This window comes from Sus scrofa, chromosome 3 (assembly GCF_054392235.1).
Source record: "Sus scrofa isolate SSC_HxYL_T2T_F1_AM1 chromosome 3, Sscrofa_HxYL_maternal_Yorkshire_Landrace_v2.0, whole genome shotgun sequence".
Taxonomy (NCBI): Eukaryota; Metazoa; Chordata; class Mammalia; order Artiodactyla; family Suidae; genus Sus; species Sus scrofa.
Window position 1 is genome coordinate 13,803,064 of NC_139385.1, and position 26,376 is coordinate 13,829,439.

The following is a 26,376-nucleotide window of genomic DNA, read 5'->3' on the forward strand; positions in this document are numbered from 1 at the left end:
TTTTACTCTCATCATTTCCTCTGGTAACAGGGTTTCTGCCAGGTTTCTGCTTTACCTCTCTAAAGAGAGCACTGTGATGCCATCTGCCCGTTTGCAGAATGCTTCAGGGTACTGTCCTACTTGCTACTTCTGTGCCCTTTCCATGTGTCAGGGTCAAGTCCCCTCCTACCCAGCCATGGGTCCTTGTTCTTCACATGTGTACCTGTCTTCAGAACCTGAGGTGGGGATGTGGCAAGGAGAGGCAGAACACACTGGAGAACTCCTTTTACCATAATGTGCTGGGAAAAGGGGCACGATGAAGAGATCTTTTGGGATCAGAAGTCTTTGCTGCACATCCCAAATAGTCCAAACATTTCTCTGAAGAGGCCTCTGCATTTCAGGATTCTCCTGCTTAATGAATGTATTTTTCACTGCTTTAGGAATAATTTTCCTAAAGCCTTTCCTTGAACTCTTGAACCTATAATCACTACCCCTTTCTTCTAGGTTTCATTCTGGAATAAAAATCCTGATTAGTCTAATCCTGAAAGATTTTTCAGTCTCATCAAATAAGACTTATTTTTTCCAACATTCTTCTTCCTGGGTGCCATTGCCTTCGTCTTTCCACATGCTTCTTTCCACCCTCTTTCTGTTCTTCTGTGAAGCTCTAGGCTCAGTGTTTATACTTTACCATGCTCCAGGAAGCTTCCTTGCCTCTTGTGGGCCATATAGGTCTCTTCTTATTTCTGTTTATCCTGTTGTATGATGAAAATACCTTTTTTTTTTTTTTTTGGTCTTTTTAGGGCCACACCCACAGCACATGCAGGTTCCCAGGCTAGGGGTCCAATCGGAGCTGCCTCCAATGGCCTACACCACAGTCACAGCAATGCCAGATCCGAGCCATGTCTGCGACCTACACTACATCTCATGGCAATGCTGGATCCTCAACCCACTGAGTGAGGCCAGGGACTGAACCTGCAACCCTGTGGTTCCTAGTTGGATTCATCTCTATTGCGCCACGACGGGAACTCCAAATACCATTTTTTAAAGGCCAGTGATGGCCCTTTGTACTTTGACAGAAGAATTTGGGTTAGTGAGTCATAATTTGATTCATGATTGTACTTAGCATTTTGGGAATATAAGTTAAATCTCAAGATGTGAACTTGTCCTGAAAGAGTCTGTAAGCACAGTGATGAACCCCAAACCAAACATGATGCAAACTGGGAATAAATGAATAACCTCTGTGACAGGGAGGAGGCAGTATTAGGAGAGAGACACAGTATAAGCTAACCCAGGGAAATGCAGGGAGCACGGAGTGGGGGGTGGGGGTGAAGGGGGTGTGGTGTGGGAAATAGAACGGCCCACCAGGCTGGAGGAGTATGTAGATGGAGTCCTGTCTTAGATAGATGGGGTGGAAGCAAATTGTGTAGGGAATGCAGACCAGGAAAAGGAGTTCAGGCCAAAACATAGGGATCCATTACAGGTAGTTGAGGAAGTCAGACATATGTGGGATGGTTAGAAGGGAGAGTTGCAAAGCCTAGCCAAAAGAGACTGCAGAGAAAAGCCTGCCGTGTTCCCAGTGGGACGGATGGGGAATGGTGACTTGGGAAGATGTATCAGAGAAAGACTGAAAAGGCTTGCTGACTGATCAGTGCAAGACTTGTGGGAACTGAAGGTCATAGAGGTAAGTGTGATTTACGTAAATCTAATTTATAAAGCTTTAGGTTTCCTAGTGATACCTTAAACTGTATTTGCACACCCAAAGGAACTCTTAAGCACAGTTGAATATCTTCCACCTCATTCTACCTTTGACATCTGTATCAGCTTTCTTACCTGTAAATGCAGGTGACATCTACCAACTCTCTAGGCCTAATTTGTTAATGGCTCATCCTATGAAGAATGAATCTGATAGAAAATACAAGGACTAAGTTTAATTGTTTTTCTCATTTATTTGGAAAGTCAGGGATCTTGCCTTTTTTTTGGGGGGGGGTGCTTTATAGGGCCACACCCACAGCATATGGAGGTCCCAGGCTAGGTGTCAAATTGGAGCTGTAGCTGCCGATCTACACCACAGCCACAGCAAGACCAGATCAGAGCCGTGTCTGCAACCTACACTGCAGTTCACAGCAACGCTGAATCCTTAACCCGCTGAGCAAGGCCAGGGATCGAACCTACATCCTCATGGATGCTAGTCAGATTCTTTTCCTCTGAGCCACGACGGGAACTCTGGAATTTTTGCTTTCTAGAAATATTTTAAAAGAAGCTCACTTAAATAGGCTCTCTTTTGGCTTAAACCATTTTAGTTTCCAGAAATACCAATGTAAGAATACACTTCATCAAGTTTTCCTACCTGGTTAGGTCCTCTAGCTGAACACACAGCTTCCGTCTGTGCCTGAGGCTCCCTAGTCTTGCTACAGCCGCTGGGCAGGTTTAGCTCACATACCTCCTGGCAGGGGATAAACCTGATACCCTTTCCTTTCATGAAACACTATCTGTGTGAAGTGAGCTCTTTGGTCCATAGTCTTTCCTACCAAAGCTAAGGGAAGATGAAGGAACACCTCTGAGTAAATGAATATTGGATGAGGTTTATATAATTTAAACTCACACTCTTGTTAACCCTTTTACTCAGTGGAGAGAGGAGAAGCTCATACAGTTATGGCTCCCAGTCAGACATCAAGTGTTAAATCTCCTCTGGGCGCATTTTTCTCATTTACATGGGGAGAGCTTGGGAATTGAGAAAATGTTCATTGATGGTTGTTATTTTAGCTTCAAGAAGAAATCTCTATACTCTTTTGTTAACCGCATGGAGTAAAAACACTGACATGGAATTGGGATCCGTTAGTATCTGTGTATTTGGCATCGGGGTTTTGGTGGTGAACAAGGCTATTACTGTCACAAACAATAACAAACAAAAATGATATCTCCAGTGGACACTTGAGCCAGAATTCAAACATGAGCAGGTAGACCTCAGGTTTCTGACGTTTTTAAAAAAAAATGTATTGGGGTGCAGCTGACTTACAGTGTTGTGTTAGTTTTAGGTATACAGCAGAGTAAATCAGTTATCCATATATCCATTTCTTTTCAGATTCTTTTCCCACATAAGTTATTATACAGTATTGAGTAGTTTTCCTTGTGCTATACGGTAGATCCTTGTTACTTATCTAGCTTATATGTAACGGTGTATATATGTTAATTCCAACCTCCTAATTTACTCCTCCCCTCATTCCCCTTTGGTAACCATAAAGTTGGGTTCAAAATCATGAGTCTGTTTCTGTTTTGTGAATAAGTTCTTTTGTATCATTTAAAAAATTAGATTCTATGTATTAGTGATCTCATATGATATTTCTCTCTCTCTCTCTCTCTCTCTCTCTTTTTTTTTTTTTGGTCTGACTTACTTCACTTAGTGTGATAATTTCTGGGTCCACCCTTGTTGCTACACATGCAGTTTGTTCATTCTTTTTTATGGCTGAGTAATATTCCATTGTACCACATCTTCCTTATACGTTCTTCTGTTGATGAACATTTAGGTTGCCTCCTTATATTGACTGTTGTAAATAGTGCTGCATTGAACACTGCAGTACACGTATCTTTTTGAATTATGGTTTCTTTGGATATATGCCCAGGAGTGGGATTGTTGGGTCATATGGTAGGTTTCTAACTTCTGTGCTGTGCCCCTCTTGGTGAGAAAGGCAGATAGTTGATAAATCCTTTCAAGTGGGATGATGTCGATGGAATTCTGTAATGGGGTCAGTGAACCCCAAGAAGGGGAAGGCTGGGAAGGCTTCACTGAAGAAACGTCCTTTAGAATGAAACATAAAGAATGCATAGGGACTTTCTAAGTGGGGTACAGTGGATAGGAATATTCCAGCCTGCACAGTGGCCACTAGGCTGGAGAGAATGTGGCACTTCTGAGGAACAACTGCTAGAGGGATGGAAAGAATGAGAGAGAGTGTGTCATAGAGTGAGGCTGGAAGAGGCCGGGTCAAGGAGGGTTCTGCAGGTCCTCCTTCAAAGATGTGGGGCCTAGAAATGTAAAGGATTAAGGATCATTGTGATTTGTAAGTGTTATATATTTGGTCTGTGTCCTGTTCCTGCTGTGGAGTTCCTAAAACCCTTGGAATGTTCTAAGTGCTGAGAATGATAGAGGTATCTTTTTTTATGGCTAATCTAAGGATGAGGGTCCCTTGCCAGGGGAATTAGCCATATGATTGGAGGGTTAGAACTTTCAGTCTTGCTCCTCGTTCTCAGGAGGGGAGAGTGGCTTGAGTTCATTCACCAAGGCCGATGATGTATTTACTCAATTGTGCCTATGTAATAAAGCTGCCATAAAACCCCAAATGAATATTGTTTGAAAGAGGCTCTGGTGAGGGGAACACATGGAGATGTGGAGAGAGTGGTGTGCCCAGAGAGAACTCGGAAGCTCTGAGCCCCTTCCCTCATGCCTCACCCTGTGTGTCTATTCATCTCTATCCTTTACAATATCCTTTAAAATAAACAGATACATGTAAGTAAATGGTTCTGTGAGTTCTATGAGCCACTCCAGCCAGTTATTTGAACCTGAGGAGGAGTCATAAGAACCCCCAGTTTACAGCCAGATGGTCAGAGGCGTAGATGACAACTTGCCCTCATGATTGGCATCTAGTGTAGAAGCAGTTTTGTGGGATTGAGCCCTTAATCTGTGGGATGTGACCCTGTCTCCAGGTAGGTAGTATCAAAATTCAGTTCATTGCTTTACAGAACTGAAAAAAGAACATATTAGAAGGAGCATCAAATGTTAAGATTAAAGGCAAACTTTAAAGGGATAGAGCCCTGAGAGTGATGTGATAAGATGCACATTTTGGAAAGGTATGTCTGACCGCTGGTGTGTCTGATGCATCACAGAGGGTGAGAGTGGACATGGAGTGTGCAGTCAGGAGGCGGTTGCTGTGGTCCAGGTGAGAGGTGGTGGTAGCCCAGACCAGGATAGGAGCAGTGAGGCTGGAAAGAAGCTCAGGAGCTTCTCTTAGAAAGCTGAGCATAGGTGGCTTCGCCGTGGAAGGTGAAGCTAAGGCAAGAACCAATAACAAAGCCACAGTTGAGAGTGAGAAGAAACTTGCAAACTAGATAGACTGGACCTTGAGGAAACTATCTACAGCTGACCTTATTAAGTCAAGAGAAGACTGTGCGAGAAAAGATGGATGTCTTACGTCATGGCCCCATGAGGGAGTGACTCCTGCAAAGGGCATGAATATATGCACACACATACATAAACTTATATGTTTATGTGTATGCATATACTTATACACATGTACCTGGATTTGTTGTTCTGGAGGTTAGGCCTCCCAAGTTAAGGTAATTTCAGAACTGAGGTTGCCCCTTTGGTGGCTACAGCCCTCTGGGTGTGGTATTGGTGTTATTGGCACATGCAAGTACCACAGGTCCACCACCATCACTGAGTGTCCCCTCTGAGTCAAAGCATAGTGTGATCTAAAAGTATCTGGCACTGTGGCACTTGACTGAGAAAGACACATGAATACCATGTCTATACAAAACTCCTGGCTGGATTCAAGGGGGAAAGTAGTTATTATCCACCCGGGTGTCACTTGCAGTTTTCTCTCTCCCTTGAGCGAACGCTGTTTGCCTGAAAACGTCTTCCTGTCTTCGCCTGGAGAATCTCTCAGTGCTTCATTCTGCTTGTCACCATTTCTGATGAGATGTTTTCTGCTGAACATTTGGAACTGGGTAGGGTGAGATAAGTGCCAAACAGATGGGAAGTTTTTGTATTGCAGTCTATATGATAGCAGCAGCTCCAGTCTGCCATGGGTGTAGAACTTCCAGGAAATTTCTGTGGCACAGGGCAGATGCCTGAGGGATTTATGTTTTGATGTTTTATCAAACTTTTTGAACCTTGGTTTGTAGCAGCCATTTGACTGGTCGTGAGCAGAGTGTGTACTTGCCAGTGGTCTGAGGTTAACCCCAGTTAATAGGAGGGATTATTTGGGGAGGAGTTAAATACGGTATTTAAAAAGTTGAGACACGAAACTCTTCCACCACATGAGAGTTTCTGAAGGAAAACCAGTTGGTCCAGACTGGATGAACTGGTTGAATTAAATGCTAGGTCTTACTCCTGACTCAGGGTTGTCATTTGTGGTTGCTTACTTTATTTTTATTGTTAAAGTATCCTGTTTAATATGCCAGACTTTGCTCGGGACAGGATTAGGCATTTAGAGAAAGGCAAACAGGCAGTGTGGAATAACTTTCATTAGGGACTTGAAAAACTCATGTTGATAAGAACACATAGAAAATTTGTACCTTATAATCATTTTGTGCTTCATACTTTTCAGAACGCATCTCTAACTCTGATCCTTTATTCTAGTTTCCTCAAATCAGTGTCTTCAGATGTTTTCTGTGTCTGCTTATGGTCTGCCACTCACACTGGAACACTGGGCGTGAGAACAGATCTTAGTTCTCTGCTGTCTCTCCAGCACCTAAAGCAACACTCGGTGCAGCTGACACAGAGCAGGCATTCAAAAAAATTGTATTTGGGTAAATGAATGAAAATTTTATCTTATAAACATCAGCAATAGCTATATAAAACAGGCTTGTCATGCTACCATTTATGCACATTTGATTTTGCTTTGTGCCAGGTTTTCACCCAGGTTTTATAGTAGTTGGTTGTCCTGGGAGAAATTTATGGGCTGTTTTTCTTTTTAAAAAGAGCTGCTATCATCATAATTAAGTTGAAATTATAGGGACACTAAATATACTTGTCTTGCATCAATGGTAAGATTTTTCTATTATAAAGAAAATCCACTAGTAAATTATTATTTCCATGTTTGAGGAAGACTCTCTGGCACCTGCAAGGGCTTGGCTGGGATGCTGAACCCCTGCCAGCAGAAAGGGCTTTGTCACGCCACCCACTGCAACCCCCTGGGCTGCGATTCCAGCAGTAAGTAAGCTGAATTGTGGTAGCAAGTCATTTCGGCAGTGGCAAGTATAACATATTTCGACCAGTGATTTCTGCGTGATTTGTATGAATTTCTGTATGACAGGAGTCACAACAAAATCATTACGTGACTTGTGTCTAAAGTTGTCAGTCAGTTGGAGCTGTGAAAATCAGTTTGCATATGTCAACAATTTAATCTTCTAATGTACTTGCCAGTGGAAAGCCAACACTAGAATTATTTTTCTGTATTTACTGACTAGAAGGATGTGGTTATCAAGTGCACTGATTGAAAAATCTTTAAAATCGCAACCTTTAAATGGGAACTGTGTGTGTATATATGTACCCACACATGCGTGTACATATATACACACACAGTGTACAGTCACATTGATGTGTTCTGTGTTTCATATGTGTGTCTTCACACAGAGCACACATGTACTGCATGAACATATGCATGAACTTTTGATGTGCTTACAGATGGAAAGGTAAGGATGTCTGGAAGTTACCTTATCTGTTAACTGAGAATAATGCACTCCAGGCTCCTAGTAAAGATTAACTTGGCTCTTATGTGTGTTGTCCTTAGAACAGTGCCTAACGCATCATAGGGTCTTCTGTAGAAACCAGCTTTCATTATTTTCAAGTGTATCTTCATCTCTCAGCCTGAATGAAGGACTCTTGGTCTCTCTCTCACATCTTCTTATAACAGTTTATTTTCAAAGGCAGAGTTGTGTAGCCTCAAAATCATTATGTGGTTGGGAGGTACATTGGCGAATTTACTATTATTCTAAAATGCCTACAACCAGTTTTTATGCCGTGTAGGAAATATTAGTATGTGTATTTTTCTGTCATAGCCATTTATTAAATACCAGTAATACTGATTCCTGTTACAGTAAACATTTCTCTTTAAGTTATCATCTTTCCTTAGGGATCAGGATTTTCAATTCATGTGTCATTTTTATTGTCTGAACACCAACTGCATGGGAGGATTTTAATTATGGGTTTGAAAGAGAACAAACTGTCCATTTATCAAGAAAAAATAGGTAAGCTCTTTTCAGAATTCGTACGATGAAATCCTAACCCCGAAGGTGTAGGGTTAGTAGGTGGCAGACTTTGAGAGGTGCTTAAGTCATGAATGGAACCCTCGTGTGTAGGATACATGCCTTATGAAAGAAGCTCTGAAGAGATCCCTTGGCCCCTTCCGGCATGTGGGAATGCAGCAAGAAGCCTGCGGCCTAGAAGAAGGCCCTCCCCAAAATGCAGTCTTGCTGGCACCTTGATCTTGAACTTCCCAGCCTTCAGAACTGTGAGAAATCATCAGTGCTTGTTGTTTATAAGCTATGCAGTCTGTGGTATTCTGTTATAGCAGCAGGAATGGACGAAACAGCATGTAAGAGACCAAGTGGAGAGACAACAATCAAAAGAGCCCCGAAGAGTGAGGAAGTATATAGGTAGATTAACCTATAGGTACACACACTCATACTTAGAAAATGACAAGGCACATGTTATTTTGAGGAAGGTTTCAGTAAGTAAAGTAATGGGTGGTACTCCCTGAGGGAGAAACGTATGACTCCTTTGTCAGAATGAGTGACCTGGTGATGTGAAGGTGCTGAGTGACAGCTGTTTTGCATACTTGGGCTTTTTTTGGAATGGGTAAGCATCTCATCCTGGACAAAGGAGTCAGGGGTTCTCCGGCTCATGTAGTTTTATAGATTAAAAATGAAGGCTCAGATAACTCAAGTGAAGAACACTGGAGGTGGTTGGTTGGAAGTGTGAGTATCAAAACCAGACTGTGATGTCTGGGGAAGAGAATGCCCCCTGTAACAGTTCTTCCACAGAGATGGCATGGAATTGAAATTGACTTGAAATGTTGACCTCAACTCTCTAAGAATAATTCCTTCATTGAGCTGTAATTACTAGAAAGTCTATAGACTAGTCTTTTAAAACATGCTTTTTGTTGTTGTTGTTGTTCTGAGTGACAAAACTCAACTTTACATATCTGCTTGGGGTCAGGTTCAGGCAAATTGAAAAAGGTGGCGTGGGCATTCCCATTGTGGCTTAGTGGGTTAAGAACCCGACCTAGTGTCCCCGAGGATGCCGGTTCCATCCCTGGCCTCGCTCAGTGGGTTATGGATCTGGCTTTGCTGCCAGCTGTGGTGTAGGTCACAGATGCAGCTCAGACGGATCTGGTGTGGCTGCAGTTGTGGCATAGGCTGGCAGCCGCAGCTTTGGTTTGACCCGTAGACTTTGATATGCTACCAGTGTGGCCATAAAGAGAAAAGAAAGAAAAAGAAAGGTGGTGTGTTCTTAGATCCCGACCACTGGAGTATATTCAGGACTTCTTTCAGGTGGGCTGTTTCTGTGATTGGACTCATGTGCATTATTTAAAAAAACAATTTTTTTTCTATGTCAAAGACTATAGAAGGGGTTTGTGTTTAGGCTATAGTATTTTAAAAATCACGTGGGCGGGGTACATTGTCTTTGAGTTTTGGGTAAGTACCTGAGTTACAGAAAGAGGGAACTGGGGGCTGCTGGACCTGACCTGAATGAGATGCTCACCCACTTTGTTCATGTTGCTCCTCCCCCTTTTAATCGCTTGGGAAAAACTCTTTTGGTAGCTTTTTAGATTTTCTGAGTTGAGTATTTAGAAAGGCACTGTTTTGTTTGGTGAAACTTTTTGTACGGAGGCATTTCTTTTGTTAAAGTCTGTGACCATGCTCTGTTCTCATTCTTACAGATGAGATTTCATGATATCCAAGTGGAAGTAGATACTGAAGAGAATAGACATGGTGGTCATGGGGGAAGTTTGATGACTGCAAAGCCATCTACTTTGATGAAAGGGTCCCATGGATTTTAGACCTGTACCCTTTTTTCAGCATCCTGAGTATTTGGAAAAGCAATAGAGTATAGTTCAAAAACTTGGTATTTGAAGTCAGCTTACCTGGTTTTCTAAGTCTCTGCTCTCCTGTTTCTGAAATTTGTTTCCCTTGTCTAAAAATAACGTTAATGATGCCTGTTTCACAGTTTTTAGAGATATCTTTATGATATATATTTCACATACCATAAAATTCAGCAACTTAATGTGTAGAGTGGCTTTAGTATATTCACGGTTAGGCAGCTGGCACGACAATCAGGTTTAGAACATTTTGTCACCCCACGAAGAAACCCATAGGAGTCACTTCCCATTCCCTCCCCTAATTTGCCCAGCTCTAGGCAACTACTAATCTACTTTCTGTTTCTGTGGATTTGCCTGTCCTCCGCAGGATGTGTAAATGGAATCTTACAGTATATCCCGCTTAGTGTCTCCCTTCACGTATTAGCATAATATCTTCAAGGTTTCATCCATGTTATGACATGTATCAGTAGATTGTTTGTTTTTATTGTCAGATTATACTCTCTTGTGTGGATATACCACGTTGTCTAGCCATTCTTCAGTCGACGGATGCAGTGATGTTTTTGTGCAAAGTGAGTAAGGGAGGAAGTAAATTCGGCAATGATGTCTTGCACATAGAAGCAGTATGTTGCCTTTTGAACAACATGGGGGTTGGAGCACCATCCTGCACAGTTGATTATCCCTGTGTCATTTTATAGTCGGCATTTCCGTATCTGCTGTTGCACATCCCTCGATTCCGCCGTGTCCTGTAGTACTGTCGTATATATTTAGTGAACGAAATTTGCCTATCAGTGGATCCTGGCAGTTCATGTGGGTTGGTCAAGGGTCCACTGTATATTTTCATTGCTTCTCTTCATCTCGTTTGAACAGGCTTCATGTGTGAATTGTCAGCAATTCCTCTTGTCTTATGAGGCAAGAAAAGCGGTCTTTAGTGAGTAGAGCCTCTGTCTCCCAATTCTCTTATGTCGGTTCTTGGTTCATTGAGGACCCTGGTTGGAAACTCATTTGATAGTCAAATTCATACTGCTTCTCTCAGCAGCCAGAGGTGTTCAAGTGTTACCAGCAGTACTTGTCATTACAGATGCTCTGTACAAAACTAGAGATGCTGCGTTTGAAGAGATTGAAAGAAGGAGCTGTTGTTGCTTCCACAGATGTCAGCTAATCTAGTGCTGACCTTCCTTCTAAATCCGAGCATTGACACCAATGTCTGGCTGTGGGGTGGTTACATTGTTTCCTTGGAGGGAAATAGGGTTTTGGCAGTTCCATACTTGCTGACTTCACAGAACACAGATAACTGCCAAGGGCTTATGTGACATTAGACTGGAAGTTCATGTTACATATGTAGGCATCTTGCCAAGAAAAGCCACTGATTACTTCAGTTCGAGAATTTAGGATTGTAAAACAGTAATTGACTAAATGACATATAAAATTCTAGTTGAAGTAGATCGTTGCTTAAACCCAAAGAGAAATCTAAAAGCATTGATTTCTGCTTTATCGGTTGTGGAAATGCCGTGATACTCAGTTATTAGAAGTAGTTTCCCTTAATTTCTATGTAAGATTCTATAATATAAAAATAAAATTCTAAACAAGGCGCAATTGTTGTTTATCAGGCAAATATTATTTTTGTATCCACTGTTGGCCCACCACTGTTAGCCATATGGAAAACCGGAATAAATATTCTCTGACTAATAAGTACTCTTCTGCCTAAGTTTCCACTGAGACCATGAAACAAGTTGTTAAAATTGAAATCCCTGGTGCTTGCCACTTTAAAGGTAAATTTGTTGTGCAGGCTTTCTAAGCATGTTTGCCTTTCTCTGCAAAGATAAAACAATAATATCTTGTCTATTTCGAGCCATTAATTTGTATTGGGCTCTGGGCTAACCTCTTTATTTGGATTATCTCATTGATTAAAGTTAAGTACAGTTATTGTTCCTTTTTTATAGATGAGGAAACTGAGGCACAGAGATTAAGTAACTGATCCAAGGATACACAGTTTGTAAGTGGTGCTTCTCTTCATAGCTTCCCATTGTGTAAAGTGTCATGTTACTAAAAGTGCTTTAGAATTGCAAGTTTTACTCTAATATTCCTTCTCCAGATCCCATACAAGTCAGGGCAAGCCTGTAGTTAGTTTCTTGGGAAATTATATATAAATAAAATAGTTGTGTACTCTAATGATATTATGAATGGCATCTTTTACTAAATAGCAGTAGCTCAGCTGCTAATCTTTATCCCTTGAGTAGTCAAGGAGATGAGAAGTAGATAAGAAAGTGGAGTGGCTGCCACTCAAGCAAGCCTCTAGCAGAAGAGTTCTAAATAACTTCCCGGAGTGAATTGAAACTCACTCCATCCCACTTCACCAGAGAGCTTGTTTAAAAGATACTCTTTTTCTGTTTTAGTTAGCCTTCTGGCAAGCATTCCCAAGAGAGCTTACGCCTGTGGCCTATGGAGCAAAGATAGTTTTTCAAATAGCGGAAACTTTGCTGTCAGTTGGAATTAAGTAAATAGAAAATAGAGTTCCAGCATGTAAGCAAACTAGTTTGAAACAGTTTAGCTATAGCATTATTTGTGCTTTTAAAAGATTTCCTAAGAAACCCAATTAATCATACATTTGACAAACAGGAAAGGAACAGAATTATTTTCCATCTCTTATGAAGGGCTAGGCCTTTTCACCTATGCTGTCTCTTAGCCTAACATCTCTTCTGTATCTCTGTGCTATTATATCCATTTAAAAACAAGGAAATTGAGACTCAGCGAGATGAATTATCTTCCATTACCACATTAGGTTGTGATGACATCATTTGAAAAGGAAAAGTCAAAAACTTCTATTGCTTGTTGATACTATCTCTTTATTGGGCCGGCTTTCTTATCATTTGGACTTATCTACCATTAGAAAATCACAAACCCAGGGGAATTCCCGTCGTGGCGCAGTGGTTAATGAATCCGACTAGGAACCATGAGGTTGTGGGTTCGATCCCTGGCCTTGCTCAGTGGGTTAAGGATCCGGCATTGCCCTGAGCTGTGGTGTAGGTTGCAGATGCGGCTAGGATCCCGCATTGCTGTGGCTCTGGCGTAGGCCGGCAGCTACAGCTCCGATTCGACCCCTAGCCTGGGAACCTCCATATGCCATGGGAGCGGCCCTAGAAAAGACAAAAAAAAAAGAAAAAAGAAAAGAAAATCACAAACCCAGTGAAGAAAAAGAGTGGCTATTATCCAGTGTATGTGTGGAATGTATGTAACAGTCTACGTGAGGATGGATGAAAAATGCTTGAAAGGTTGTTTCCCTGTTGTCTCATGCCTTATTAGTGATAAAATAGATTGAATCCAGTTGCTGTGTCAGAAGATTTTCACTTTTCATCTTATCTAATTCTCACAACCATGCTGTCAGGTAGGTGCTATTTTTAACCACATTTTTATAGTTAAGGCAGCCGAGACAGGAAAGTTAAAACCACGTGCCTGTGGTCATGAAGCTAGCCATTAGCAAAACCATTGCTTTAAGCCCCTGTGCAATTTGGTTTGTCCACTGAATGACCTAAAAAGGTTTACTTCGTTTGTCTACCTCTCGGTTACCGCAAGATAGACATTCTACACCCAGATTCGATTCTGTTTAAAAATATTTAAAATGGCTCCTGATATTATCAGGAAAGTTGCTGTTCATTTTTCAAGACCTGAGTTAAACGACCTGTGTTGGAGGTCATGTTCTCTGTGAACTCCCCGGATGCTGGATGCTGATCTTCTGTGTGTCCCCGTAGCACCTTGTAGCCCAGCCCTTAGGATTGCTCCTGCCTGTGCTCTGGACTTCTTGAGAAGCGTGTCTTCTGGTTCAGTTATTAGCCTTTATTTGTATTGCTGGCACCTCGTTGGTGCTTTATGCATAGTAAATAGTTAATAAATGTTTGTGGAATTGAATTGGATGTTTGATAAATGTTTGAATTTAATTATGATATTTACTTTCTGGTGTGCACTTCAGATACTTCAGGAAGGTCATAGCAGCATTAGGTGTCTGTGGAGACCCTTGATTTTTCAGGCTGGGAATTGATGACTTCCTACAAGAAGTCAATTAATTGCATGATTGGGACTGATTTTTTCCCAAATATTGCTCACAACACATGGTATTATTTTTCTCTCTAGAAGAGTGTCAGTGATACTGCCATACTTCACAAAATAAAACCTTTTTATTTTAGTGAAACAAAAGCTTCTTTTTCATGTGTCACAGGTTTCTGTAGCATATTCTGTGAGCAGCTATGTGCATCCCTGTGTTCAGAAAGTTAGATTTTTTTCAAAGCTACACTTTACAGTCTGTTGAAAGTAGCTTGAGCAAATGGAAACCAACATGGATGTTGAAGTTAGCTACTGAGACAAATTCCAGTTCAGCTGCTGACTTTGGGCAAAATACTTAACTTTACTCAACATAGTTTCCTTACTTTTAAAACAGGAAAGGTACACAGTGGCAGCTTTCGCAGATGAAATTGTGTTGGGAGGAAACGTGTTGTTACTTTTTAGAAAGAGATCTGTGAGTTGTGTGATATTTTGGTACATTTTCACTTTAGCTGAATACACCTTTCATTTCGTTCTTTTAAATGGTGTGAGCACATTGCAAATCAGCTCTCTGATCACCTTGTAGTCAGGCACTACTTCATGACTTCTGGTCCAGTGTTCCAGGTGAAGACCAAATGATGTCAAGATATGCTCGCTCTCCATAGATTTTGTAGGGGTTTAAATAAAGAAGAGGGATAGAGTTATCCATAGATGGCAAGGTTATGCCTTGGCAGTAGGTACTGTATTGGCATGTTTAGCACAAACCCAAGTTTAGAAAGAACAGATTTGGAGATTATAGTAGTAAGTATGGAAGTAAATTTACAAGGAAAAATTTTTCTCAGTTCCAACAGTCATTGCTTTAGATACCTGTTTAAGTGCATATTTCAATATTGTTGCAATTTTGCTTACCAAAACAGTTTGCAAGATTGCCAAGGGACTCTCCATAAAATGACCACATTTATGTAGTTAAGGCAGCCGAGATAGGAAAGTTAAAACCACGTGCCTGTGGTCATGAAGCTAGCCATTAGCAAAACCATTGCTTTAAGCCCCTGCGCTGCTCCCCAGCAGTTGTAGCAAATTATAAGATCCAATTATTTTGACCTCCTTCATCCACTGGTCCGTTCTTTTGAACTATGTAGAATCATAGTTTTAGGTTTACTCTTGGATTCTTTAAGCTGCTATCATGGAGCCAGACTTGCAAGAGCTTTTTCGTATCTGATAAGAATTGGGGCTCATCCTTGAATATCTTGATTTTGAGGGCCTTGATAATATTAAAGTGTTTCTGGATTGGGCTAATAAGCTATTAGCCAGTGAGAATATGCCATGATTGCTTTTCTTGGGTCTTTTTGTTTGTAGAGTAACATTGTGAGTTTTGAGTGTTTAAAAACTAGGAAGATTGTCATTTCTGAGTTCATCACCTTCTGATCGGGATTGCATTTTCATGTAATCACTTTGTGGGCTGACATTGCAGAGCCAGTGAGGATTGGTGCTACCCGATGGAATATTTAGAACCATTGAGGTCTGAGCATGGGTGCAGTATAAGTCTCTCTGAAAATGTGGAGTGTTGGACAGGAGCATCCACTTTGTGCTCAGTTCCTCTGGGAACTCAGTAAATCCACACAGTGAATTAAGTAAGGCTGTTTGAGAAACAGCTAGTGTGATATTAACATTTTTATGCTTTTTAAAAATTTTGTTCAATTTAATTTTATTTATTTATTTTTTGCCTTTTTTTTTTAGGGCCGCACCCGAGGCACATGGAGGTTCCCAGGTTAGGGGTCCAGTCGGAACTATAGCTGCAGGCCTATACCACAGCCACAGCAACCCAGGATCCAAGCTGTGTTTGCAACCTATACCACAGCGCACATCAATGCCAGATCCTTAACTCACTGAGCGAGGCCTGGGATTGAACCCACAACCTCATGGTTTCCAGTTGGATTAGTTTCCGCTGCGCCATGAGGGGAACTCCCAACACTTTTGTGCTTTTTGAAATGACTATGGGGGGGTCTGATCTTGACTATTCCAAAATGGCAGCTGGGTTTTCATTGCTCCTCTGGGACTTGCATTGAGACGTATGGTTTTAACTGGTATTCCTCTTTCACAGGAATTCATTAGAGGTACTATTAGCCAATGAATTTGAGAAAAGGGGACAGTGTGGTTATTTTAGAGAGGAAAATGCTATTAGCTATTTATATACTGGGTGAATTTGAAGAATTCACCCCCCTCCAACCTGGGAAATTGATTTTAAAGACCTTATATTTTATTTTGAAGGAAGGAAAATCAGATTATTTTAGTAACTTCAAGGTTTGTGTCTCTACTATATTTATCCAAAGAGAAAGTGCTCAGATTTTAATTTCTAGGCACCTTATTTGCAAATTGGTTTTTCTTGCACATTTATGGCGGTTTCTTATTTCTAACAATTGAAGCTTTTTTAAAGTAATTTTTTCCTCAAGGGATAACGTTTATGTACTTCCTCTTCCAAAAACTGTTAAGGAAAGTGTAAAAATGTAAATTTATACTTATGGTGTTTATCTTTTAAATATTTTTGTGCTATCCAGACTTTTTGGTATAAAGATGGAAAAATGATGCTAAATTAACCAAATGAATGGGATACATGCTGAACACTCACTAAACTATTACGTCGTTAATGCGACTTCAAATGGAGATAGTTGATGGCAGCAACAGGTGTCCTGGGTCTCCCAGCTTGAATGTCTGTGAGGTTTGGACAGTTTAGTGGGAGAGGATTAATTCTTGAGTAGTCAGTGTTGCTGTTTTTTCATTCACCTCTCTTATCTAAATGTAAGTACAGAGAAGCCTTGTAAATTAGCAAAAAGTGCCCTGCGTTTAACGTGGTGTCATATTGCCGGCTAACTTGTGGGACCTTGGGCAGGAGTTTTTGCCTCTCTGTGTCAGTTTCTCAGTCATTAACATTGTAACTTTGGACTAGATGGTGGTCCCCTGCTGTGTGTTTTCTTGGGAAATGTAGTATGTGAGGAACCTTATAAGGTCACAGTATAAACACAGCAGGTGTATATCGTACTACCTGCCTTCCAGACCTATTTTGCCTAAGGGTTTTGGCAAAACATTAATTTTATACTTAAACATATATTGAGGACTAAAAGAAATGTGAATATATTCATATGGTAGCTGTAACAGCAAAACTGAAAGAAGTATTACGCTAACAGCAGGCCACTTGGTATGTCCTCTTGGTATGTCCACTCTTTCCTATCGGTAAGGGTGCTTTGGAGGACAAATTTGAGGATCCCTGTGTTAGATGGCAGCTGAAGTCTTTATATTCTCATGTTATGAAACCAAGAAAAGGTTAGCATTTTGAATTCCCTTCCTTCCCCCGACTCACTGGCGTTTCCTAAAGCAGAGTTTGTGTATTGTGTTTACGTGAAGCTTCTCAACGATGTTTGATAAGACCTCTGCTTAGGGGTCTTGTCCTGGAAGGAAGGTGCTAGTGTTGGAACTGGGTGCTGGCAGGGTGAGGAGTTAAGAGCCGTGCCATCAACACACTGGATAATGTCTGTTGCCGCTTTCAAGCTCCTCTGCTTCTAAAAGGTGATTCTTTATTTCTAATGCCCATTATAGATGTGCTGCTTTTTTTCCCCTCCCATTTTTCTCTTGATTCTGACAGAATAAGAGTCCATGCTTCTGAATTTAGTATGTTTTTTTTTCTTCCCCCCCTTCCTTCTATCGTCAGCAACAATATAAGTACTCTTGATGGCAGCTGCTGTATTAAGCCTGAGAGCTTAAAAGATTAAAGAAACCACTAACAGCAATCAGGAGGAAGTTGAAGGGCCTGCTTTTCTGAAGGTTTGTGTTTTCATTCTGGTGGTTGAGTAGAAAATTGCAAACAGGTTGTGTTCAGCAGCTGGAATGCTCTTCTGCATCTGGGGAGACCCAGCCTTCTGTTCATTTTCCATTCATCCGAAGAGTAGCCTGCCCGAGGTGAAAACTGCAGACAGATATTAGAACTCTTTGTGTGGATAGTCATTAGAATTTTTTTTTTTTTTTGGTGGAAATATTTTTTCATGGAAAGACCAACTTGTCCTTCATTCTCCCACTAGCTTTTCTGAGCACTTAACTTTAGGTCAGTAAGAGGCCTGGATAAGTACCTGCTGAAGACTTGCTCCCTGAAACTGGGTTTGGACTCAGTGAATTCCAATTTTGGAGGCAAGAGCTGACCTGCCCCTAGATTTCCGTCTACATGTGGCTCACAGGCTTTGATCCCAGGGGAGTTAGGCTGCTAGAACCCAAGAGGCTGTGTCTCAAAAATGCATGATTGTTTCAGCCTCTGTTTTATATTTATTTCTTCTTCCTTCTCTTGGCTATTTCAGTGTGTCTGAGGAAATCCAGAGCATCTCCTGATTTGTTGGTGGATTCTTAAGCACCATTTGACAGTGTTAATAAAAATCAAATTTTATTTTTTTATTTTGTTTATTTTTTGCCTTTTTGTCTTTTTAGGGCTGCACTTGTGGCATATGGAGTTTCCCAGGCTAGGGGTCAAATCAGAGCTGTAGCAACGTGGGATCTGAGTTGCGTCTGTGACCTACACCACATCTCCTGGCAATGCTGAATCTTTAACCCACTGAGCGAGGTCAGGGATCGAACCCACATCCTCATGGATGTTAGTCGGGTTCGTTAACCGCTGAGCCACGATGGGAACTCCAGTAAAATCAAAGGTTTAAAAGTTAGACCTGTTCTATTACACCCTTCCTCTTTCTTTCACCTTCACATTTCCCACTGCAATTAGAATTTTAGAGCTAGATCAGGAGCCCCTGCAATGGCCTGAGAACACTAAGCAGATAGCATAATTATGTGGCTTCTTCCTCATGATGTAATGGAGAGAGGTGGAGCCTGTGGCAGACTGCAGAATGCTTGTTCTTTCCTGAGGCACTTAGTTATTAAAAAAAAAAAAGTCTTTTGCCCATTTTTCAATTGGGTTGTTGTCTTTTTTGCTCTTGAGTTGTATAAGTTGTTTGTATATTTTAGAGATTAAGCTCTTGTCAGTTGCATCATTTGAAACTATTTTCTCCCATTCTGTAAGTTGTCTTTTTGTTTGCTTTTTGGTTTCCTTTGCTGTGCAAAAGCTGTGTAGCACTGGGAACTATGTCTAGTCACTTACGATGGAGCATGATAATGTGATAAAAAAGAATGTATACATGTATGTGTAACTGGGTCACCATGCTGTACAGTAGAAAAAAAGAAATGTATTGGGGGGAAAAAGTAATAAAAAATAAAATAAAAGAGGACTGTCAGTTTTAACTGCTATTTTTGGACAACTTCACTATGTTATAGATGAGGAAGTAGAAGCCAAGAGGAGTTTTGTTTTATTCAAGGTCACAAAACTGGCCTGTGGCCCAACCAGGTCTGGAACCTGTTCTCCAGCTACTTGAGAAAAGCAAGGGCTCCACGTTCAATCCTTAGTGACTCTTGTGTTCCGAAGTTTGCACCAACCAAAGGTTTCATGTTTGGACTTCAGTATTTTAGGATTATTAAAGCTAATCTAGCTTTTAGATAAACCAAATGGATTTTTGGAGGTTGTCTTAAGAACCCATTGTGATGACTGCAACAGCTTTTTAAGTCAAGCACCCAGACAGATCAATTTGCAATTGATTTGTAATATCATGTGGATATTCCTGGATTTCCAAGTAAATACATTGTGCATATTGCTTATAAATTGCTTAAGCTGTCTTCACAAGTAATGCAAATGATGCTGTAGGTAGCTAGAGATTATGAGGGGTTGTTTTTTTTTTTTTGCTTGTTTGTTTTGCTTTTTAAACTGTGTACATGCCTTTGTTTCTTTTGCCTTTATTTTCTGTAGCCTCAAGGGTATGTGTTGGAGGGTGACTGGAAGGAAGGTGCTGTTGTAGATTTCTCAACATCTGTGTTCCTTCACAGAACATGTCTTCTCCTACCAAAGAGAGCTTGCTAGGTAGAACTATAGTGTACTTGGAACAGTGCTTTCTCCTGTGCTGATCTTTGCTAAACTTTACGTTATTATAGTATGTATGTAGTATTATTTGGAGGCATGCATGATTAATATACACCTTTATATTAGTTTCAATATACACCTTTATATTAGTCCATTGTGATATCACATACATGTATTTATGTGTATTATGAAATGATCACTACAAATAAGTATAGTTAACATTTGGTACCCTACATACCCAGAATTTTTTTTCTTGTGATTTTTTTTTTTTTTTCTGCTTTTTGGGGCCACACCCACGGCCTATGAAAGTTCCCAGGCTAGGGGTCAAATCCGAGCTGCAGCCACCAGCCTACACCACAGCCACGGCAACATGGGATCTGAGCTGCATGTGCGACCTACACCACAGCTCATGGCAACACCAGATCCTTAACCCCGTGAGCGAGGCCAGGGATTGAACCTGCATCCTCACGGATATTAGTCCGATTCGTTTCCACCGTGCCACAACGGGAACTTCATGAAATTTTAAGATTTACTCTGTTGGCAACTTTCAAATATGCAATATAGTATTATTAACTAGTGTCCCCATGCTGCACACCACATCCCCACAATCTACCTATTTTACAGGTGGATGTTTGTACTCTTTGACTCTTTTCACCCAGCCCATCTGTCTCTTCCTGCCTCCATCTATGACCTTGGTTTCTTTGTTAATGATTTGTCATCATTGTTTTTGTTATGTGTCTTGTTTCACGTTAAAACTTCCTTGACAAGATTCTATGCTTCTCTAATATAAGGGGAAATCACTCTCTGCCATTAATACATACCATGTGCCAGCCACTCTCTAGTTGTCTCTGTGGTTTTCAGTAGCTCTCCCAGTAGCCTCATAGCGTAGGTGTTATCTCAGCTTTTTAGATGAAGGAAGCAGAGGCCTGAAATTGTGTCTCACTGCTAATTATACACCTAGAAGATCTAGAACTGGCACTCAGATGCAAATCTAATTTAAGCCTAGTGTCGTTTCCAAAAGGCTGTAGCTTCTTCTTTGCCTTTTTCCCCTTGCTTCCCCTTGCATTTTGAACACGCAGATTGTGCTGGCATCTTATCCCAAGGAGTTTCCAAATTCTTTTGTCTAGAGCATGACTTTCAGAACTTTTTTTGCCCTTCCTTACACAGGAAGAAATACTGTTTATATCATGAGCAAGTGTACTTACATATGCACACAGGCACATGCACACTCAAGCTATACACATATGAAACTGGAACAGAGTTTCATTAAATGGTGGCTTCCTCCTTGAAGTTTACGAGGATATTTCCTTTCCTGTTCTCTCGTGTTAGCACAGACACGTGCACACATACATACATGGTTGTGATTAACCACTAAATTGAACTTATGACCAAGGACACCTGTAGTTGAGAGATGCTGACCCAGAGTTAGCTCTGCCCCACAGAATTTTTAGAACAGTCCTTTGGAGCACAGGACACAATGGTAGAAATTATGTTTAGATTTATTGTTGTCTTAAAGAAGGGTGCAGTGAACACTGTTGATGTTACTGCTTAGTAGTCAGTGGGATGGTCCCACACCCTGTAGAGTGAGGCAGGTGCTGTCCTGGAGGGACAGTGGAAAAAGTGGCAGCTCTTTCAGCCTCTTGGTCACCGTGTTATAGTGTGTGTTCCAGTGTGTGGTTCATAAGGTGTGTCACCGGGTCATTATTTACTTTTAACTAAACTAATATGAAAAGGACAAGCGATTTTTTAAAAAAATTCCTTCGGGAGTTCCCATTGTGGCTTAGTGGAAAAGAATCTGACTAGTATCCATGAGGATGAGGATTTGATCCCTGGCCTTGCTCTGTGGGTTAAGGATCCGGCGTTGCTGTGAGCTGTGGTGTAGGTCACAGACATGGTTCAGATCCCGCATTGCTGTGGCTGTGGTGTAGGCTGGCAGCTGATTCGGCCCCTCGCCTGGGAACCTCCATATGCTGCGGGTGCGGCCCTAAAAAGACAGGAAAAATAAATCTTCCAAAGAAATTATGGAGTGAACTAACATAAGCACAGGAGAACAGCAGGAAAATGTCAAGAGCTCATACTTGTGTTCCTTTTATGAGCTCTTTATCACCATGTTGCTCAGTATAAACAGCAGTTGTATAATCATATCTGATAAGAAGTTGGGGGAAAAAATTGAAATTATTTTTTAAAAAAATTCGAAACGTAGGTTTTTGTTCGTGATTATTAATGATTGACCTTGCTCTCAGTGGAAAATGTACCTTGAGACCGTAGCTATTGCCGTTATCTTGGTTAAAACATTGAAATGTGTGTTCATCTTTTATTTCCCTACTTACATTTACTGGTATATTTTGTAATATATCCAATCCATCAGTGCCATATAAAGAGCTATATACATTTGGGGAATATGCTCAAAATTTTTTTTTGGATACTTATAAGGGTTTATAATCAAAATCATGTGGAGACTTGTATTTATACAGCACTCTTTCTGTGCCAGTCATCTTCTACAATAGGAGTCAGCAAGCTGGAATGGCAGCCAAACTCGACCTGGGTCTGTTTTTGTAAATATGTATTTTTTTAATATAGCTACACCTTTTGTTTATGTACTTTATGAGATATATTGGCAGAGCTAAATAGTGGCAACAGAGAGTATAGTCTTCAAAGCCTGAGTGTTGACTCCCTGGCTGTTGCTGCAAACGTTATGCTCCTTTGCTCTGGAAGATAAATCAGTACTTGCTTCTGGCCACCCCATGGTAACTTACCCACGGGCTGTTTGGCTTCTCTGTTGTGTACCCGGCTCTCTGGGAAAAACACCTCCATCAGAGCCAAGTTAGGGCACAGGAGGGCAAAGGGGCAGAGATAAAAGCATGCAGCCAGAGCACATCCATTGCCCAGTGTCTACACAGGCAGCGTAGCATCAGAGAAGGGAACAAAGGGTAGGAGCCTGGAGATTTGGGCTCTGAAATAAAGTCACCATGTGACTTCCTCTCTAGACCTCAGGTTCCTTCATTCCATAACTAGGAGATCACACTAGATCAGTGATTTTTCAGAGTTTAATCTCCATCGGGATCACCTAGGAGGCTCACTGAACATATTGCCGAGATCCATGCCGCCCATCCGGGGTTTCTGTAGCTCTGGGGAGGGCCTGAGAATCTACAGTTTTTACAAATTCCTAGGTGAGACCGATGCTGCTGGTCTGAGGGCTAGTACTTTGAAAACCACTGGATTAGATCTTCTCTAAGGAGTAGACACAAGAATAAGAGTAACTGGCTGGGCAGTATGCCCATCGACTGGATATATTTTTGGTAACCTGCTTCTCTTTGGCACTGGCTGGAGTGTCCACTGTGAGAAATGACATTTGGAGAGGACCTGTATCCTGGATACCTCTGTGATAAGTAAACCAGAGTTATCCTGGACAAAATTGATTGTAAATCCTCATCTTCCACCTATGCAGAGGCCTCCTTTTAATAATCAGTCATCTCAAATTTTGCTCATTGCCTCTGAAATTCTGTCTAGACCCTCAAGGGGTAAGTCTTTTACGGCCGTGTGGGAAGAAAATAATCTAAGATAGTAGACTATTTTCCAAGGTCTCTTCCTGATCCCTCCTACCAATGACTGCTATTCTTTATCTTTTTTTTTTTTTCTTTTTAAAACTCCTGCATGGTTTCTTTTACCTTTTTTCTAAATAATCATTTTTCTGGTTATCGTAAAGTAGTAACGTATCCAGAGATATTGGGAGCCTATTGCTGTTAGAAACTGTGCAAGCTGCTTACAGAGTAACCTTAACCAGTCCCGTCAAAAATTCTTGAGGTGTTTTATTTGCCTCAGCTTCCAGTCAGTAGTTACAAATTATGAGTCAAAGAAGCTAAGTAATGTGTGACAATTTCAGTATCCATGCAGATGACCATAAAAAACAAAACCCCAAAACACACAAGTTCCCTAGGTCTTTGGTCTCTTCCTCCCTGGCCCTCAGCCCTACATCCTCCTAGCTCTTGATTGTTATTTCAGATCTTGATCCTTGTTGTCACCTGGATAACTCTTCCTTCGAAACCATTAACACCTGTGTTATCCAGTCACCACAGCGCCGCAGGGTACATCTTGCTTGATAAAGCTCTTACTTCCTTTCTCTGCCAGCAGAAATAATTCTATTCTCTGAATGTTGATGTATCTTTAAAAACTCTTTTTTTTTTTTTTTTTTTTGGTCTTTTTTTCAGGGCTGCACCTGTGGCATCTGGAGGTTCCCAGGCTAGGAGTCAAATCAGAGCTGTTGCCACTGGCCTACACAACAGCCACAGCAACGCCAGATCCAAGCAGAGTTTGCAACCTACACCACAGCTCACAGCAACGCTGGATCCTTAAGCCACTGAGCAAGGCCAGGGATCGAACCTGCGTCCTCATGGATGCTAGTCAAGTTCGTTTTTGCTGAGGCACGACAGGAACTCCTAAAAACTTTTTTTTTCATCTGAAGACTTTATTTTAAATTGGGCCAGTTTATGTTTCTCATTCCCTCATTACAAGATAACCTTCTTGAGAAATTTTTTTGTGTGTGGTGTTTATTTAGATTTCCCATCTTGGTGGGAGTTCCCATCGTGGTGACTCGGCTTGGATCTGGCGTGGCTGTGGCTGTGGCATAGGCTGGCAGCTGTAGCTCCGATTCGACCCCTAGCCCAGGAACTTCCATATGCCGAGGGTCCCCCCCCCCAAAAAAAAAAAAGATTTCTACAGATCTATGTACTCTATAGTGGGCACTCTATAAATTAGTCTGTTTAACTGAGCTGGAGAATGGTAAGAAGACAGTTCTGAATTCAGGCCTCCTCCGGCCCATGGCCTAATTTATTTCTAGGCTTCTCTGAGTGAAGAAGGTGGCTCAGTAAGTGATGTTATTTGAGGGATGTTCTGCCTGTTTTTCTGTATCTAGGATGCTATTAGCGATGACTTTTTATTTTGTCAAAATGAATTTTCTCTTCTTCAGCTAGAGTTCAAACATAATAATTTTAGACAACATCCTAAGAACATTTGGAAACATGACATTTCAGGTCTATTTTCCCCCTTTGCTTTAAAAAAGCATATACAGCTATAATTACTAATTGCTGCACTCTAAGTAGAGACAGATGATACATATGTTTGTGACAGTTTTCCAGAGGGAGAGCTAAGTAACCAGGCTCATTTTTCCATAATGTGAATGTTATTCACAAACTATTACCATAATTGATGCACCAAGCCGCTGTAGGGTAAATAATGTGTTGTGTGTGGGAAGCAAGCTAGTAGTCAGTGAATATTAAAGAACAAAACCTCATTTTAACAGAGGAACTGTAATTATAATCATTCTGAATTCATATTGCAAAGCCAGTTAGAATAACTTGGCTGCCATTTATCTGTAATTCTGTGTGTAAGGGAAGGAGGTATCTGAGTAAAGTTGCACGGAAATGGGTATGTCCACACGCACACATTTGTATGAAAAGACCCCGTGCCAAACTCCAGCCAGTCCTTTTGCAAAGGCATTTGGTGCAGAAATGAGGGGAACACGCGCAGACTTCATCGGTGATGATGATATCTGTGGGAAAGAACATAATTTTCATTTTCTTTTGCTTTTGAATGCACGTCATGTCTACCTGGAACATCTTGTGTTTTTCTTTGACCAAATCAGGGTCTGTGTTTTCTTCAACGTGCCCTTTGTCCATAGCAAATCTTTCTCATTCCCCTCTCATCCCTCTCTTGCTGCCTTCTAGGTGCTCATCCACTTCTGTGTGTGGCGTATTGGTGTGCACTTGGGGGATTTGTTGTTTTGTAATAGGTCGTAAGTCATTTCTGCTGTGTTGTCATCAGTCTCCCCAAACAGATGGCCACATCATTTCAGGAGGGGCTTATCTATTTTTTGTCTATGTGTGTGGTTCCTTCTTAAATCCCTCATGGACATGGTTAATGCTGCTCATGCATATGCTAATTCCTCAGTAGGTACTATTGGTTATCTTTGTTGCACATTGGGTGCTACCTGGTTTTGTGAAATTTTTGTTTTGTGCTTGCTTACCTGTGTCTCTAAAAAGTACTGCAGTGTAAGTGGAAAAAATCAGATCTTGTTGGGTGTCCACTTTTTGATGGAACCCTTAATTAGGAATCTGGAGAACTGCTTATGTGAAATATACAAACCTCTCCATCTCTGTCAGTTTCTGAAATCAAAGGAAAAGATGATGCTTTTATCTCTTGATATTGGATTTTTTTTTCTTTCTTTTTTATTTATTTATTTAGTCTTTTTGTATTTTTGCCTTTTCTAGGGCCGCTTCCCATGGCATATGGAGGTTCCCAGGCTAGGGGTTGAGTCCGAGCTGTAGCCACTGGCCTATGCCAGAGCCACAGCAACTCTGGATCCTTAACCCACTGAGCAAGGCCAGGGATCGAACCCGAAACGTCATGGTTCCTAGTACCCGAAACGTCATGGTTCCTAGTCGGATTCGTTAACCACTGCGCCATGACGGAAACTCCTGGATGTTTTTTGATACATACAATTTAGATACAGACAAGGTTATTGGTCCAGAACTTATTTTTATATTTATAAAAAGATCACTGTGTATTTATTCTTGCCAACCTTTTAGAAAAATCTCAATGTTGATCCTGTTTTTA

General features: G+C 41.1%; 1 protein-coding gene and 1 long non-coding RNA gene across 8 annotated transcripts in view; both read left to right on the forward strand.

Moving 5' to 3' along the window:
• The window catches only part of AUTS2 (activator of transcription and developmental regulator AUTS2), a 1,184,853-nt gene that overhangs the window by 324,658 nt on the left and 833,819 nt on the right, over positions 1-26,376 (forward strand).
• LOC146404405 (uncharacterized) lies at positions 20,390-23,677 on the forward strand. Its single transcript, XR_014840383.1, has 2 exons — positions 20,390-21,646; positions 21,693-23,677. It is a non-coding gene; the product is annotated as an uncharacterized LOC146404405 (long non-coding RNA).